General features: G+C 37.5%; 1 long non-coding RNA gene across 1 annotated transcript in view; it reads right to left on the reverse strand.

Annotated features, from left to right (window-relative positions):
* Nucleotides 1-9,121: 9,121 nt before the first annotated feature.
* The window catches only part of LOC149165166 (uncharacterized), an 84,924-nt gene continuing 76,122 nt past the window's right edge, over nucleotides 9,122-17,923 (reverse strand). Inside the window, exon 2 of the long non-coding RNA XR_016260311.1 lies at nucleotides 9,122-9,234. This is a non-coding gene — a long non-coding RNA (uncharacterized LOC149165166). The remainder of the gene's footprint in view (nucleotides 9,235-17,923) is intronic.

Raw genomic sequence — 17,923 nt, forward strand, 5'->3', positions numbered from 1 at the left:
GGAAGTAACATTAGGGTTGGTGGGGTTATTGGCCATACAAATATGTCTTCCCTCCTAGCGCCATAAATGTTCATGGTGCTAGACCTGCCAACATTAAGGGGATCTCCCCGATGTGAAGTCCCAATTAGACCTCACACCATTTGGTGTAGGATTCCTATCCAATATAAAATCCCGGTTGCCAAATCCTTAAATATTTTCCTTGGCTCTAACTATCAGCAAGAGAGAGGGATGCAACGGTGTCTTCGAAGAGCAAGAAGGTGTGCCTAGTGAGTGTTCTGTTGTAAATGTGTCAAGGTTATTCTGCTATGGAGAGGGGAGAAAAGTGAGCCTCTAAGTGAGAGGTAGTAGTACCACTCAAGAAGTGACACACATGAACCAAAAGGATTCATCTAACATCCATCGGAATAGTCCCCAGAGGATGCGACAATCATTACAACCAACAAATGAAAAAAGATTTGTCTAATATCCTAAGGAATAGTACACAAGGATGGGACATCAATAAAAACCATTACAACACATTCTTAATAAGATAATACTAAAATAACATAAAGAGTATTATCTTAGCACATGTGAAAACAAACATGAAATACAAAAATACGCAAAATAGTCTTACAAACATTCATAATGCATGCATGAAGAACGTGCTGGCCTTGAAGGCTTTTGTTATTAAGTAATAGTTCCAAGACACATATTTACAATGTACATCACTAACTCCACTAGTGGAGCATTGGAGCTACTCCTTGCTCCTCAAAGAACTATCTTATCTCTCTAATGCCTTGCAGGAGGAGCCAAGGTGAAAAGTCCTTTGCTCATACAATGAGGAAGTATATATAACCAAGGGTGACTCTTTGACTACCCTCATGACTGTTTGAATTCTTATGACTTTTCAACTTACATTACTCTTTACATTCCATGTGTGTCCTTTGGACTTCCACTTTATAATAAATTTTGAATACAATATGCATGATCCACAATAGTGATGTGGCATATGACCACTCATGACATGACATGACATGACACTGCTAACATGGATTGCTTGATGATGTGGCAATGTCAAGCCATTGTTGTTGCTAAGTGCTGGATGTCTTCTTGAAGATGCTTTCTTTTCACCTCTGCATGGCTTGGTGATGAGGAATCTTCAATGATCTCAAGTCTTGGATAGTGGTCGCAAACTAGTGTCCCTTCGCTTTCTCTTGATCGATCAACTTGTAAGTTCAACTACATGAGAGTCTTTAAGCATGCTTCCCTCCTTCTCCTTCTCCGTCATCTTGTCATGACATGATAAGGTCCCTCTTATTGCAATTCACTCATGACGAGACGACATCAATCTGAAAACCCCCTAGTCTAAGATGATGCATTCTGATCTATCGACTGAGTCGAAACAAATGACAGTCTGAGAAGAGAGACTCAATGACTGCGTAGTGCACAATTCCAACAACCAGGGGAAAAGCCTGAGCCCTGAGATTGTGCATTGTGCAGTTCAAACAAGTTTGAGGTACCAGACTGCACAGTTTCCAGAGCCAATGGGGCAGGCTGAGGGAATGGGTACTGGGAAAGCTAACTGTGCAGTTCTGGGAGTTAAGGAAGGCTAGGAAATTGCACAACTCAAGGGCTCAGGGGATGAGATTTAGGCTTGAGGATGCGAAGTGCGCATTTTAAGTTGGGTTGGGGACATGATTGCACAATTCTGGAGGTCAAGTCGGGGCTTGGACACAAAAACTACGTAGTGCAGCAGTCCTAGGAGGCAGGAACTGCACATTGTGTAGTGCCAAGCAACAAGGACACAACTTGAGGACTGAGATTGCGTAGTGCACAGCTCAGAAGAGGCCCAGTAAAGCTAGGTTGCTCGATCAGGAAGTCTTTCCGAAAATGGTTGTGTGGGATTTGTGAGATCAGTGATGAACTTTGACTATGATCACACACTTAGAATATTTTGATGACACAACAACATAGATCATCTGAACACATGAACAAATCATTTCCCTCCGTGTGACAACTTTACAACAAGTTACGACAAGTGCGACATTTAAGATAGACTTTAGGACAACCATGATGACACTTATTTGACAGTGCTCAGAACTTTGTGAATGAGTGTGATAGATGTTTACATAGTTAGAACAACTCATATACACAAAGACAGACCCTTAAAACCATAAATAGGCTTCTACACATTGTGCGACAACCAAACATGCCAAAAGATGATAGTTTACCCAACGTGCAAAAGGGAACAAAACACTTCAAGAAAGCTCATGAATAATCTTCGGTGTTTGCGAAAACAATGTACAAGACCAAGGAAGGCTTTGAAATTGAGTGTAAGCCAAAATTTTGGAGGCTGTTGTAGTAGCTACAACAAGTTCATTTCCCCTTCTCACAAAATATGGGAAACTGAAATTACATTTACATTAGGAAATAGTTCCTCTGACTTATTCTAAAAACAAAAATCCCATCCTAATGCAAATATCTACAAAACATTTAAAATCTCTCCTAGCATCATCATGTGACCATCCCATCACATTGGCAAACCTCGATCCAGTCTTCCTTGAACTTTGTGCTCCATCTATGCACCTGCATCACATGGCATGACAAGTGACACGTAGGATGCATATTTGTCATTTTCAAGTACCCAAGTGGGCCAAACATGTGGCACCATTTGTCAAGTGACACATGTCATATTGACGACATATCATGACACATCATCACAGCGTAAGCGTAAAATGGTTCACACATGTTTTACAATAGGAGTATGCCACAGTTATCAGACTCTGGGAGATGAGAATATCTCCATTGGCTAACATGCACATTCATGTCTCGTCATGGAGTAAACGTAAAAATGTTTACAAGGGTGTGAGATTAGACGATTGTCGCGGTAAGCAAACTCTAAGAGACAAAGATCTTCCTGGCATGACATATAATGTTTAGCTTCACATCTTGTCATTCAAGTCTCTATGGATTATAAGTGTTAGAAAAGGAGCACGTCCTGTGACAGGTGGATGACAATTTCATTGATGCAAAAAGAAAGACAAAATGACCCAATGACAAGAGGACACATGTTAGACAGGTGGCAATATCACTGAATGATGACATGATGCCTTGGGAGATTGACACATGGCACATATTTTTGGCACTATTGGGTGGTTAAGCGACCTATATCCGTATGACATGTCGCACCACTCAGAGACTGCCACATGGTAGAAATAACACCAATAGATGACATAACAAGTGATGTAGATGAAAGGTGGCCGGGTGAATTGGCTTTTTGAGTGATCAAGTGAGCTTGGTATGGATGGTCCAGATCTACTATTGTCCATCAACATGCACAAAGGATAATGAAGCATCAATAACCTTATGGATCCAATGGCTGACAATGACTTGATCTGATGATTCAGATTGATATCGAATGCAAAAAATGCAGAGTTTAGTGCACCTAACTAAACGTAATAGATCCAACAATTGAGATTGACTTAATCTAATAGTCTAGATTTCCATGGTACTTTCCTCATATGCGATAGAACACGGTTTTGAGGTTTCAGACATATGAGGCTTAGCAGATTGAAGATTAAGGAAGCAAAGTTTTTAGTGGAGCAGATAAGCCCTCCTTGCGCTTAAGTGACTGGTTTCGACATAAGGTTATAAAGGGAGAGAACTAATAGGCAAGGATCTACGCTACCCTTCGAGGTTTAGAGCTTGGTTCCAAGGAAACAGTAGAATGCTAAAGATAACTGGATATAAGGACACGATACTCTTTGTAAACTTGGCATTATGAGTTGTAAATTTGGCATTTTAGTGCCAAAATTAAGACAGACTGATAGACTACAAATCATAGTAGTGCACATGAACATAACAACAAAGTTAAACCAAGAATAAGTCCTCGTGGTGAAATAGAAGAGAATGACCAGTTCAAGATGAAAAAAAAAGGTAGTATGAACAACAATTACATCAAGAATATAACTAAAGTAAAATTGACTGTTAAAACCAAAATTAACAAATCCGTTGAATAGAGAAGTTGCTCTAAATCTATATAAACAACAACAATATTATAAGAAGTATATGGGTAGTATATGAAGGAATGTATCTGAGAAGAGATATATGAGGTAGCTAAATGAAGTGTCTTGAGAGAGAGCATGAGCAGAACAAAGAATTTGTCTAGGAATGTATGACAGAGAAGCCTTTTTTATCTAAGTTTGAAAATTATATGAAAGAAGGATCTAAAGGGGTATGAAGGTAGGTGTTTGCACAACAGTGAGTTGGTGCTTCCAAAACTGAACAAGTTGGCACTTGCAAAGAGAGAGAAAGTTGAAGCCTTCTATAGGTTGCAACCTACACAAAAAATGATGTAATATGAAGTAGGAGCTTTATTTTGCATCATAATATGAAAAAATGTATGGTTTTCCCAGTTGGGTTTCCACTTTAATATCTTGTGTCTAGATTTTATGAGATTAGTGTGCTATTGTTTTTTATTGTGTTGCTAAGTATTCTTACTAAGCAATTTTTTTTTAAATTGTTAAAATATTGATTCACCCCATCTCAATTTTTTTTGGGTTTCTATATTCATATTTGAATTTCAGACAAGGTGACTTAATCTATAAATAAGTGAATGAAATTGTTTTCAATAAAATCCAGAAATGAAAAACTTAAACTAAAAATAATGAATAAAATACTCTCATTTGAATCCATGATTAAGCAACTCACCATTTGAGACAATGAAGGATGTCATGCCCAAAGCAACGAAAAGGATTACTTTGCATTCAACTCAAAGTTGCCAAAGGGTAAATCACATTCAAAACAATAAACAAAATCACATTGTAAAAAAGAAATGATAATAATTAATTATTTAAGGTTTCATATTCTTTTTTCTTTTTTTTACTTTTTAATTTTTTTAATCATAGTTATATATTATTTCAATATTATTGTCATTTCATATTCATTTAATTTTAATTAAGAAATTAGAATCTCAAGTTTTAATCCAAAATTAGTAAAATTGATACTTCTAACATTTAAAATAAAATTTTAAAATCAATCTTAACTCCATATGCATTAATATATATATATATATATATATATATATATATATATATATATATATATATATATTCAAAATAAAAATATAATTTGTATATCAACATATGAAAATCCCACCTTTTAATTAATTTTTTTGCAACTCAACCTTACTCTACTCAATATGACCAAAACTTTCAACCTTTAAGCTATGTTATAATGTTCGAATCTTATATGTTAGAATCTTACCCTTTGATTAATTAAAACTGCAGCCCAACTCTACTGTAACAATATCACCAAAACCTTCAACCTCCAACCCAAACCAACCCTACTCTAATCAATATCACCACAACCTTTACTCAATATGACCATAACTTTCAACCCTTAATGTTGGAATCTCACCCTTTCATTAATTAAAGCTGCAGCCCAACCCTACTCTAATTAGTATAACCAAAATTTTCAACCTCCAATCCAAGCCAAGCCAACCTTACTTTAATGAACATCACCAAAACCTCTAAGCCAAGCGAAGCCAAATGTACTCTAATCAATATCATCAAAACATTCAATTTCAAGCTATGGTTTAATGTTCAATGGGAGGGTGAGTAGCTTAAGCGATATGTAGATGGTAACATTATTGAGTCACTCTAATGAACATCACCAAAACCTCTAAGCCAAGCCAAGCCAAATGTACTCTAATCAATATCATCAAAACATTCAATTTCAAGCTATGGTTTAGTATTCAATGGTAGGGTGAGTAGCTTAAGCGATATGTAGATGGTAACATTAATGAGTCACTCTAATGAACATCACCAAAACCTCTATGCCAAGCCAAGCCAAGCCAAATGTACTCTAATCAATATCATCAAAACATTCAATTTCAAGCTAAAGTTTAATGTTCAATGGGAGGGTGAGTAGCTTAAGCGATATGTAGATGGTAACATTAATGAGTCAGAAGCAAATGGATCAGTCTAACTATTCTACATTTTGATCATTTTTATCATGATACAATATTTGATGATATTAAAGTTTTTGTTGTTATTGTAGTCTAAGATATATTTTTAAATTCATAGATAAATTCAACAACACCCAATAAATCTTTTAAGCACTCTAATTATGCAAATTTCACAGCTCAATTTCAATAAATCTCTGCCATATCCCAGAAAAAATCAAAACATAGAAGAATTATGCTATAGCAACCAAATTTATGCCACTGTCAATATAGCAACAAAATTTATACCTGTCAAAATAACAGAATTTGGGTGAAATTTCAAACTAAGATGGTTCCTAAGCCATTAGGCGCAAGACAAAATGTAGGAAGGTAATCTGGAGCATGGAGTAGTCTATTCAAATATGAACGAGGACGTTAACACCAGGTTCATAAAGAGAGCTAATTTGTTGCGGGTAAGATTTGGCTTGACGCTGGAATTTAAATTTGCCACAATCCCATGTGCTGGACTGATAACGTTTATTTCAAGTGCTACGAGTTTGGGTGGTCTTGACAAAGGCAGTCGGAAATTCAAAAGGATAGTGAATGGATTCACAATGGAGGTTGCCAGCGTGAGTGCCTACGAAGCAATTTCCACGCTGTTCAACGAGACAGGAAAGAAATACCTTGGGGTTATTCAGGTAAGGACGCGCTACATTAACTATCCTTGCAGTTTCCAAATTTATGATAACAATTTATTTTTTATGTTTATTAATGTTGGTTTCTTCCTATTTTATATTATATTTCATTTTAGAGTTAAATAAAAAAAACATATTAAAAAACATAATGGCTAACCTCACATGAATTTCATTAAAAAAATTCAAATTCGAATCATGTGAGAAACTAACTATCATTCGAAAACTTGAAAAAACTTGCCCAAAACCTCATCCATTTTATATTATCATATTTGATGAAATTAATTGATGGATACATTGTTTTTTTTATAGATTTTACCTATTGGAAATTGTCATTGTTTTCTTGCGTTTATGTAATTTGTTTTGTTGAGTAGAAAGATAGCTTGGTTTTTTCCAATTCTAAGTCTAACAACCTTGAATTTAATAACCATAAAAATATGTGGAGGTAATATGTAGAAAATATCATCAGCAGCAGTATGGAATGCGTTTGTAAATACAGACATGTCTCACAGAAAAGCAGCATTTCCTAAAAAAACATTAGCGAGCACAATAATTTACAGAAATTGGTATAAACTGTACCGTTCATATTATTTTTTACGAAATATTGATGGCTATGCATTCTTAAAACTAATGATTCCTTCATTGGACAAACGTCCATGTCACTTTTACAAAGAAGAGAATGCAAATTTAACTTTAAGTTACACTATATCCCAAAGCTTGAAACTTCAGGATTTTATGAAATTCCTGTAATTATTCCCCAAACCCTTTCCATCTCTGAAACTTACTGTAATTATTCCTTAAACCCTTTCCATCTTCCATTACAAGCACTCTTCATAATTTATTTCTTGCTGGACGCGACTAAGTGCAGTTACATCACAAACAAATAGGGAGAATGAAAATTTACTGATGGCCATGCATTCCTAAAACTAATGGTTCTTTCACTAGACAAACTTTCATGTCATTCTCATAAAGAATGAAATACAAAACTTCAAGTTACACTGTATCCCAAAGCTTGAAACTTCAGGATATTCTGAAAATTCCTGTAAGTAGTCTCGAAATCCTTTCCATCTTCCATTACAAGCACTATTGATAATTATTTCTTGCTGGAAATGACAAGCACTATTGATAATTATTTCTTGTTGGCCATGACTGAGTCGGAGATGAAGAAATGGATCAAAATACTGGATTTTCAAGGCAAACAAGCCACTTTCAGCTATCACCAACCCAGAAAGCTGGGGTTTAAAACATGAAGGAACAACTGGCTGTTTGACCCCATATAATTCTCCAAGGTCTTTCAACCATGCATAATTTTGAAATAGCTATTTTCACTGTTCCCATAAACTCTTTATTTATTAATTGGAAAGACTTAGTCATTGCCAACCAAACAAAACACTGATGAATTGTCAAAGCTCCTTTACCTAATTAGCAAAGTAAATCAGAAAAATCATCTCGTAAACCTCCATCTTTGAACATACCTTGGACCTTTTCCCAAGTCTTATTTCAGTGTAGAATGAGATACTACTGTAATACCTCTGATGGCGAGGATTCCAGCCTGGAAAGAAAACCAATATTCATTCACTTGAATCTCTTCTTTTTGAGTGCTGGACAATTATACTCCGTGGTCTCTTCCCAATTTGAAGGGAATGAATGACAGCTCTGCACAAGCCCAGCAGACAATGGAGGCCCTAGAAAAATTTGGGTCATGTTCTCCACAACATCAGAAGCACAATCTTTCGACAGTCCCAAACTACAGCCAGACTTATCAATGATTTTCGGTTCAGAAGACTCTGACTGAGAGACAAATGAGCAACGTGTCTTTCTCTCATCACCACATGCAATCATAGGGCAACTCTCGGCAATGGAATCATTCTTATTGAAAGGGCTTTGATTCTCACCATCTGAACTTTTCTGCAGAACTGATTGCATTAGTGCCTTCTCAACTTTGTGGCGTGGTTTACAATTAACATCAATAGAGCTTGAAGCAGGATTCGATGCAAGATCTTCCTCATTCCTACACGGAGAATAGCTATCAAAAAACTATATCAAAGCGTGTAAAACTACCAATTCAGGTCTCTTTAGCCTATTCAAGCCTATAGTCAGTCACTATTCGAAAATCTTATCCAATCATTCCCTACCCAAATAGAAACATCCACACGTGTGCAGAGGAACTATTACAAAAATGACATAGTCCTCGACTCTATAATTTGTGGCAGAGCTGCCGATCTCTCCAGGAAAGTGAAAAAGTTGCATCCTAGTCAATAATTGCCGAATGTATCTAGAGGATAAAATACGTGGGATGATGTATGAAACTACGATGTGAAGCAACATTTATATTTATTTTATGCCACTTCAAATAAGGTCACACATCCAGTAATCTTGAGTAGCCAGATTTACTACATACAATTAGAATCTATTTAAATTTTATACCATATCTGTTTACATAACATAATCCTTTTGAAGTACATTCTAGACTATGGCCAAAAGTTGTATATGAATTACCTTAGACTGTAAAGGGCTGAATCCAACTTCTTTCCAACTCGGATGCATTCTTCAATCCAAGCATGAGTAACAATACACATGTGACTTGACTGAACCAGCTTCCGTTCCGGTTCACTTAAACTGCAATAAAACATGATGCCAATTAGTTCTCCGAATCTTGTAAAGAATGTTCAAAAGACCTCTCACATTGCACCAACTTCTAGCGTGTCCATGCTTATGTTTAAATGACTTGTAGTCATTGATGGCCATCAATAAAATTCCTTAATAACCAGCTTCCATTTTACTATCTTTGCATACATAACCCTGCTTTCTAACAAAGGCACAATATTGCCAATACCTCCATCATTAGTTGAGTAATTACCATTTCAAAGACAAATGATTTACGATGATTGCCAAATAATGGATCTAAAATCCCTGAAATGTCAAATGTGTTCACTTTACAAAACATGCACTCTCAGAATTACCAAAAACACAACGCAAAAGTAAATAACTAAAAAATGCATAGAATACCACTTTGGGGTTTATTATAGGTTATAGATACTTGAAACCATAGTTGAGAAACATAAAAGGAAAATGAAAAAAAAACAAAAGCAAAAAACTTTTATCAGTAATGTTGTTGATCATATGTGTGACAAGAAATGTATTTACATTGTTATTTTGACTTGAGACCGATTTTTTAGGTGTCGTCGAGTGTATGAATCAAATCTTCCTGCGGAGAGGAGTCGTGAATGTGATTGAATGGTCTCTGTTAGGAGAATTTTGAGGTCTAAAATGGGCTTTTTAAAGAAAATAATAAAATAAGAGTCAAACTAATTTTGTAATTATGTTTTTGACTTATCTCCTTATAGGTTTACTCAAATGTCAAGTGTAGACACCAGTTGGATACAGAATTGAATTCCACATCCAACTCTACATACCTTTGAGTAGAACCACATTAAAAAAAATCGAAAATATATGAAAAACGTGTTTCAAACATGTTTTTCATGTATTTTCAACTTTTTCTGATGTGCTATACTCAAGGTATGCAAAATGGGTACTCGTTGGATGTGAAATTCAATTCTACATTCAACGGGTGTTTACCTTTGACATTTCAATAAGCCTATGAAGAGATAAGTCAAAAACACAATAAAAAAAATAGTTCTCTTTTTTTCCCTCAAACAATATTTACCTCTAGGGATGACATCACCATCTTGAATCCTATTGGTTCTTTTAAAGTTGATTTTGTTAGCACATTTTTTTAAGTCCCATTTTTTACCTCAAAATTCCCCTAATGTTTATTGATGGATGCATAATGGATTGTCAGTGATGACTTTAACATGGTTGATCCGGATAGTGATCAAGTGGTGGTGTTGTTACTGTAGTTAGTGGTGTGGAGAAGCAAGCTTGGGTGTGGTGTAAGTCAACAATTCAGCTCAACAATCCCAACTAGAAAAAAAGAGGATTTGCTTATAGGGATTATTTCACTTAGTTAAATTTTATGTAGGGGAGGAACAAAATTCAAACAAGGCCGAATCTAGTGTATGGCCCTTAGGATGACATCTCCTTGTCAAGGTGATAATGCTTTGTTCACATATTAATAAACATTGCTGATTAGATTACTTCCCATTTCAGATTGTTATCTTAGTGGCACATATAATGGATTCAACATCTTCTTCATTGTTTAAGTTTAATGCCTCACACTTAGGATCCAATTGATTTTAGTACTCTTGTCCATGTGTGGAATACCATCCCTCATTATATCTAGGATAGAGGTTGGCTTCTTTGCTGGAAGGCTATCATTTGTTGGACAACCAAATTCACAAGATCGTGGGGGGGAATGATGGCTCACAAGCATCGGTGAGAATTGCGAGAGGCTATGCAGAGGCTTGAGGAGGATCTTCATCAAATTAGTCTGCAAGAAGAAGAAGCTCCATTGAACAACCCAGGTTTTACTCTATATCTTTCATTGGTGCACATAAAGCAGGTTTGTATATACATATTGGTCCTATAAAAGAAAATATTGAATTATAATGGTCAATTAGATATTAGACATAGCCATTAATAAAGTCACTTTGAATTTAGGTTATTTTATGGCTTTATGCTTTATTTCACTTTAGTGTGTTTCTTATCCTATCTCACATTCATAGAGTGGATTGACTCAACTAGTAACTGTGAAAATTTCTAAACAAAAATTCTATTACTACAGCAGCTGATTTATTTTACCTACTTATTTTCCAATAAGTTATTTACGAAATCCCTTCAGTAAATATTAAAATAAATTCTACTGCAGATATCACACCATTATACAGAAACAAACAAATCAACACAGTTATTTTTGGACAATTGTCCCCGGAAAAACCCAATGCGGGAAAACCGGTGCCGCAGAGGAGGATTTTATTAATCATTGTTTCTTGAGTACAACTAGACTGCCAAATTGGCTTACCCAACAGAGATAATCACACGACAGTAATACCACAAAATCCTCTGGCACTTCTCTAGGCTCAGCGTCAACACTTGGCCTCTTTGCGTTACCCACACAGCTCCTCCAGTCACTGTGCAATCCAGCTGCCTCTGTGTCTTTTGGATTGGCTCTGCATTTGCCTCTTTGATCTCTGCGCTGGTCCTCCGGTATTATCCCTACCTCTCTGTTATGTACTCGTTTCCTCTCACTGCAATCTAGTCCAATGGTTCGAATTTCTCAGCAAACCCCGCTCCAGAAATCAAACTGACTGGTCTCCCTCAGTATATCTCCAACTGACCCTCAAGTCTTCTCTTATACTTTTCATGTTGATGAATCAACGGCCGAGATTAAGTCCCTAATCAATGGCTAAGATTAAAATAGACTTGATCCTTATCTCTTAGAAGCTTCTCATCCTTATCTTTATTAATACCCATTAATATTTTTATTTTCCTAAGTTGAGACTTAGGAACTCATTAAAAATATTAATTATTTTAATAACTCCTCATCCAGATGGAATTTTCCAAAACGATTTCTGCGTCTTGGAGAACTCATGTGCTTTAGCCTCTCCGCCAATTTTCATGGCTAAAGCACATCCAATTCTACTCCAAATCAACACTACCTCTTAACAAGGGATGTGCTCTAGTAATGCTCCACCACTGAACATCACCTTGATTATCCTGCATTGGTACTTGTGTTGATGCTTGGCCTGCTATTCAACATCCTCTGCATTGCTGCCTCCTGTACTGCTGCCCATGAATCTACTACTGCCACTGCTACATCTATACTGCAACTCCCTCTACATCCGTGTTGTCGCTGGTCCTTTTTCCCAACACTACATCTGCACTACAACTCTCTCTCAAATGCTGCATCATGCTGCTCATAGCACTACAACACCTGATACTTATCCATTTTTGATACTGCAATGGATTCTTTACCATCTCCATCTTCTCCTTGAAATAAGAGAACTTGGTTCTTCCAAGGGCCTTGGTAAGGATGTCCGCCACCTGTTCTCTTGTAGGAGTGTAACTCAACTTCACAACTCCTTGTTGAACACAGTCTCTGACAAAGTGACACCGAATATCAATGTGCTTTGACCGACCATGAAAAACTAGATTCTCAGAGAGCTTGATGCAACTCTGATTATCATACATGATCCTGGTCGCTTCCATCCTTCTTTTGAATAAGTTTACAAGCAATTTTCTAACCCATATGGATTCACACGAAGTTGTGCTAGCGGCCATATATTTTGCTTCGGCTAAGCTCAAAACTATAGATTTTTGTTTCCTACCACACCATGAGGTCATCCCTAATCCAATGTTGAAACAATACCCATAGGTTCTTTTCCGATCTACTGAACTTCCAGCCCAATCTGCATCAGTAAACCCACTTAGTTTGATAGCATTGCTTCTAGTGTATAAGAGTCCACAATCGACTGTTTCCTGTATATATTTGAGAACATGTTTGGCTGCTGCCCAGTGGGCCCTCCTTGGTTCCACCATGAACTGACTGAGAGTGTTGACACCGTAACAAATGTCTGGCCTGGTATTGACTAGATACATCAGTGACCTTATGAGCTAGTTGTATAAGGTGGGATCAACATCCTTGTTTTCAAATGCATCAATTTTCTTCTAATTAGTGATCATTGGAGTAGCCATGGGCCTACAATCCTACATCTTGAATCTCTTTAGAATTTCTATAGCATATCTCCCTTTTCCAAGGAGATCTCCCCCTTCTATTTCCAAACTTCCAACCCCAGGAAATAATGCATTTGTCCCAAATCCTTCATGTCGAATTTTGTGGCTAAATCCTTCTTGTAATCCTCAATGAGCCTGGATGATTCTGTTAGGAAGAAATCATCCACATATCATACTAGGTTTACAGGCTCATTCTCTACAACTAGGTAGTAGAGATTTGGATCTGCGTTACTCTTGATGAACCCCATCTTCTACAAGTAGCCATCAATTTGACCATACCATGCTCTAGGTGCCTATTTGAGCCCATATAAGGCTTTCTTCAATCTGCATACATGAGATTTCTTTTCATGTGTCTCAAAGCCTTTTGGTTGTTCATTGTATACTTCCTCTTCTATCAGTGCGTTCAAAAATGTCGTTTTGACATCCATATGATGAATCTCCTACCCCATCTATGCTATAAGAGATATCACGGTTCTAATAGATGTATACCTGGCTATTGGGGCGAAGGTCTCTTCATAGTCTATCCTTTCCTTCTGAGCATACCCCTTAGCCACAAACCTGGCTTTGTATTTTTCCACATTGCCATCTACATCGTTTTTTATCTTGTAGATCCATCTCAAAACTATCACTGATCTGTCCTGAGGCCTAGGCACTACTTCCCAGACATCATTCACCATTATAGAGCTGTATTCCTCTACCATGACATCCATCCAAAATTGATGTTGCGCTGCCTCCTGAAAACTAGAAGGTTCCCCATCCTGAGCTACTAATGCTTGATACCTATTTGACTGTCTTCGCTCCCTTTTATTGTTCCAGGGTGCACAGATGAAATCTTCTGCATCCCGTAGAATCTGTCGGAGTTCCTAGCTCGTTCTTCCCCTGGTAGTAGGTGCATTTGTTAGATCTTCCTCTTCCTGTGATTCCTCTTGTTCTGAAGGAGAATTCTTGGTACTGGCTTCTACTGGTTGAAGTGGTTTGACCAATGACTCATCTTTTGACTGCTCCTGGGAAGGCATTTTTTGAGATTTTCTAAAGGCCCTATATTCCATGAACTTCACATCTCGTCGAACTACTACCTTCCTGTTCCTTGGAAGATAGATTCTATATGCCGTAGCATTCTCGCTATATCCCACTAGATATCCTTTCTCTGTAGTTTGATCTAACTTCTTCCTCTTCTCCTCAAGTATACAGAAATATGCTAAACTCTCAAACATCTTGAAATGACTAACTTCAAGTTTCTTCCCAGTGAAGACTTTCTCTAAAGTAATCTTGCCCAATGCCCTAAGAGGAGTTCTATTCTGGACATAGATTGTCATGCTGCATGCTTCTGCCCACAGGAATTTTGGCATATCCTGATCATACATCATAGCCCTAGCTACTTCCACGATAGTCTTGTTATTCCTTTCTGCTACTCCATTCTGCTCCAGATTGTAAGGAGTTGTCCACTCTCTTCTGATGCCCTCCCTAATGCAAAAATAAGTGAAGTCATTGTCAACATATTATCCACTATTGTCTGAGTGCAAGACTTTTATTTTCTTTCCAGTCAAATTCTCCACTATAGCCTTGAACTCTTTAAATCGATAGAAAACCTCGTCCTTGGTTTTCATAAAATAAATCCAAGTCTTCCTAGAATGGTCATTGATGAAAGTGACGAAGTATTTGACACCACTTAGAGCTCTTGTGGACATCGGTCCACAGATATCTGATTGTATCAATCCTAGTACACTCTTGGCCCTGTTTTTACTTATAGGAAACGTTGCTTTGGCATACTTTCCTAGAGCACATCCTCTGCATACATCATCTCGTTCTGTACTAAGATCTGGAGCTCCTATCACAGTTTTCCTAAGAATTCTGAGAGCCCCATGGTGCAAATGTCCCATCCTTCTGTGCTATAGTTCATTCAAATCCTTGTCTCCATTACTGCCTATTAGTGCCATTGGTGATTCTAGTTGCAACATGTACAACCTGTTACTTCTGATTCTGATTTGTACTTTCTTTTTCCAGCCTGGCTGTTTGACATATACTTTCTCCTTAATGAAGAAAATGTCATAGCCCTTTCTTTGAAGTTGTGATATGGAAAGTAAGTTCATCCCCAGTCCTGGAAGATGAAGCACATTGGTAGCTCAGAACCGCTCTCCTATTTTTGTTTGAAAATCTATGGTACCTTTCCCTACTGGAGTACACTTTGCCTTATTCCCCATGGTGATCTGAAAATTCATTCTCTCCTCCTGATAATCTGGAAAACATTCTTGGATTCCTGTCATATGCCAGGAGGCTCCACTATCTATATACCATACCCCTGATGATGTAAAGTTTGCTACGCAAGAAACTTCTTCCAATCTGGACGCTAGCATAGAGAAATCGAAATTTCTATCTCTTATGCAATTTTCTGAAAATCTGCATGAGTCTCCTAACGTGGATGCCTTTGCATTACGATCTTGACCCATAATTGATTTTCCCTTCTTGTCTCTGATTACTTCCTCTAATACGATGTGAAAATTTCTAAATAGAAATTCTATTACTGCAGCAATTGATTTATTTTTCCTACTTATTTTCCAATAAGTTATTTACGAAATCCCTTAAGTAAATATTAAAATAAATTCTACTACAAATATCACACCATTATACAGAAACAAACACATGCACAAGAAACAAACACATCAACACAATTATTTTTGGACAATTGTCCCCGGAAAAACCCAATGCGGGAAAACCGGTGCAGCAGAGGAGGATTTTATTAATCAGCGTTTCTTGGGTACAACTAGGATGCCAAACTGGCTTACCCAACAGAGATAACCACATGGAAGTAATACCACAAAATCCTTCGGCACTTCTCTCAGCTCAACGTCAGTCCAGCTGGCCTCTGCGTCAGCGCTTGGCCTTTGCGTTACCCACGCAGGCCCTCTAGTCACTGTGCAGTCCAGTTGCCTGTACGTCTGCCTCTCTGATCTCTGGGTTGGTCCTCCGATATTATCCCTGCCTCTCACTGCAATCCAGTCCACTAGTTTGAATTTCTCAGCAAGCCCAGCTCTAGAAATCAAACTGACTGGTCTCTCTCAGTATATCTCCCACTGACCCTCGAGTCTTCTCTTATACTTTTCTTGTTGATGAATCAACGGTCGAGATTAAGTCCCTAATCAACGGCTAAGATGAAAATAGACTTGATCCTTATCTCTCAGAAGTTTCTCATCCTTATCTTTATTAATACCCATTAATATTTTATTTTCCTAAGTTGAGACTTAGGAACTCATTAAAAATATTAATTATTTTAATAACTCCTCATCTGGATGGAATTTTCCAAAAGGATTTCTGGGTCTTGGAGATCTCATGTGCTTTAGTCTCTCGACCAATTTTCATGGCTAGAGCACATTTGATGCTATCCCAAATCAACAGTAACCCTTTCAAAAAAACATTTCACTTTCTCATTATGAATGGGTGAAAATTTCTGAATCTACACATCAGAAATCCTACTGCAATCGCTAGTTCATCGTCTCCTACTTATTTTTACATTCAACAAGTTATTTAATTATTTAAACAATGATGAAAAACACTACTGCAGACTACATTGACATATAGATCATAAACAGAAAATATATGAGACAAACACACTATTATTTTTGGACAACTCGTCCTCGGAAAAACCAATGTGGGAAAACTGGTGCAACAGATAGAGGGTTTGTATTATTAAGCAAGCAGAATTTGAGTACAACAGGTTGCCTCTCACACCGTCTAACCTTTTAGAGAAATCTTGGCAACAAGAAATACATACGAGGGTTTACCTCGTTCAGCAAGTCACAATTGATCCATTGAGTGGCTTGACTCCGACAAAAACTCCGAAATCCCAGCATAGCTTGGGCCAGCGTCTTGCCTCTAGGAGACTGTGTCACCCCTTCTGCTGGATCGTTTTGCTGGAGGAAGACTGTTGTTCAGCCCTCCCGCTCAAAACCTTGCTTCTCCAATAAAATTTCGAACTTTTGATGAATATCCTACACTGCCACTGCAAGAGACCCTCTTGGCCTACGTTGGCACTGCGTGACCCCTTCTTGGGCCGTGTAGGCCTCTACGCTGCTTCTCTGATGCTACTCCTGCATCTCTGTCTGGTACTCTTTGGCTCAGAACTCCTTTCCGAACCAAGCCTCTGCTTCTGCCCCTCTCACTGCAACTCAGATCACTAGTTCAATTTTCTCAGCAAACCATGCCCCAGAAAAATTAAACTGATTTGATCACTTGGTGTATCTCCAACTGCCCCTCAAACCTCCTCTTATACTTTTCCTGTTGATGAATCAACAGCCGAGATTAAGTCCATAATCAACGGCTAAGATTAAAATAGACTTGATCCTTGCCTCTTAGAAACTTCTCAGCCATATTTTTATTAATACCCATTAATATTTTATTTTCCTAAGTTTAGACTTAGGAACCCCATTGAAAATATTAATTATTTTAATAACTCACAATCCAGGTGGAATTTCTCCAAACGATTTCTGGGTCTTGGAGATATTATGTATTCTAGCCCCTCCACAAAATTTCAGAGCCAGAGCACATCCGATTCTAACCCAAAATCAACACTCCCTCTTAGCGAGGAATGTGCTCTAGCAATACTTCCAATAGAAGCATTACACTGATCCACGATATCGGTCCTCTATGCTGCTGATGCTTGGTCTGCTGCCCTTCATCC

Source organism: Pinus tabuliformis, chromosome 5_1 (assembly GCF_031772625.1).
Source record: "Pinus tabuliformis cultivar Carrire ecotype Pingquan chromosome 5_1, CPIR1, whole genome shotgun sequence".
NCBI lineage: Eukaryota > Viridiplantae > Streptophyta > Pinopsida > Pinales > Pinaceae > Pinus > Pinus tabuliformis.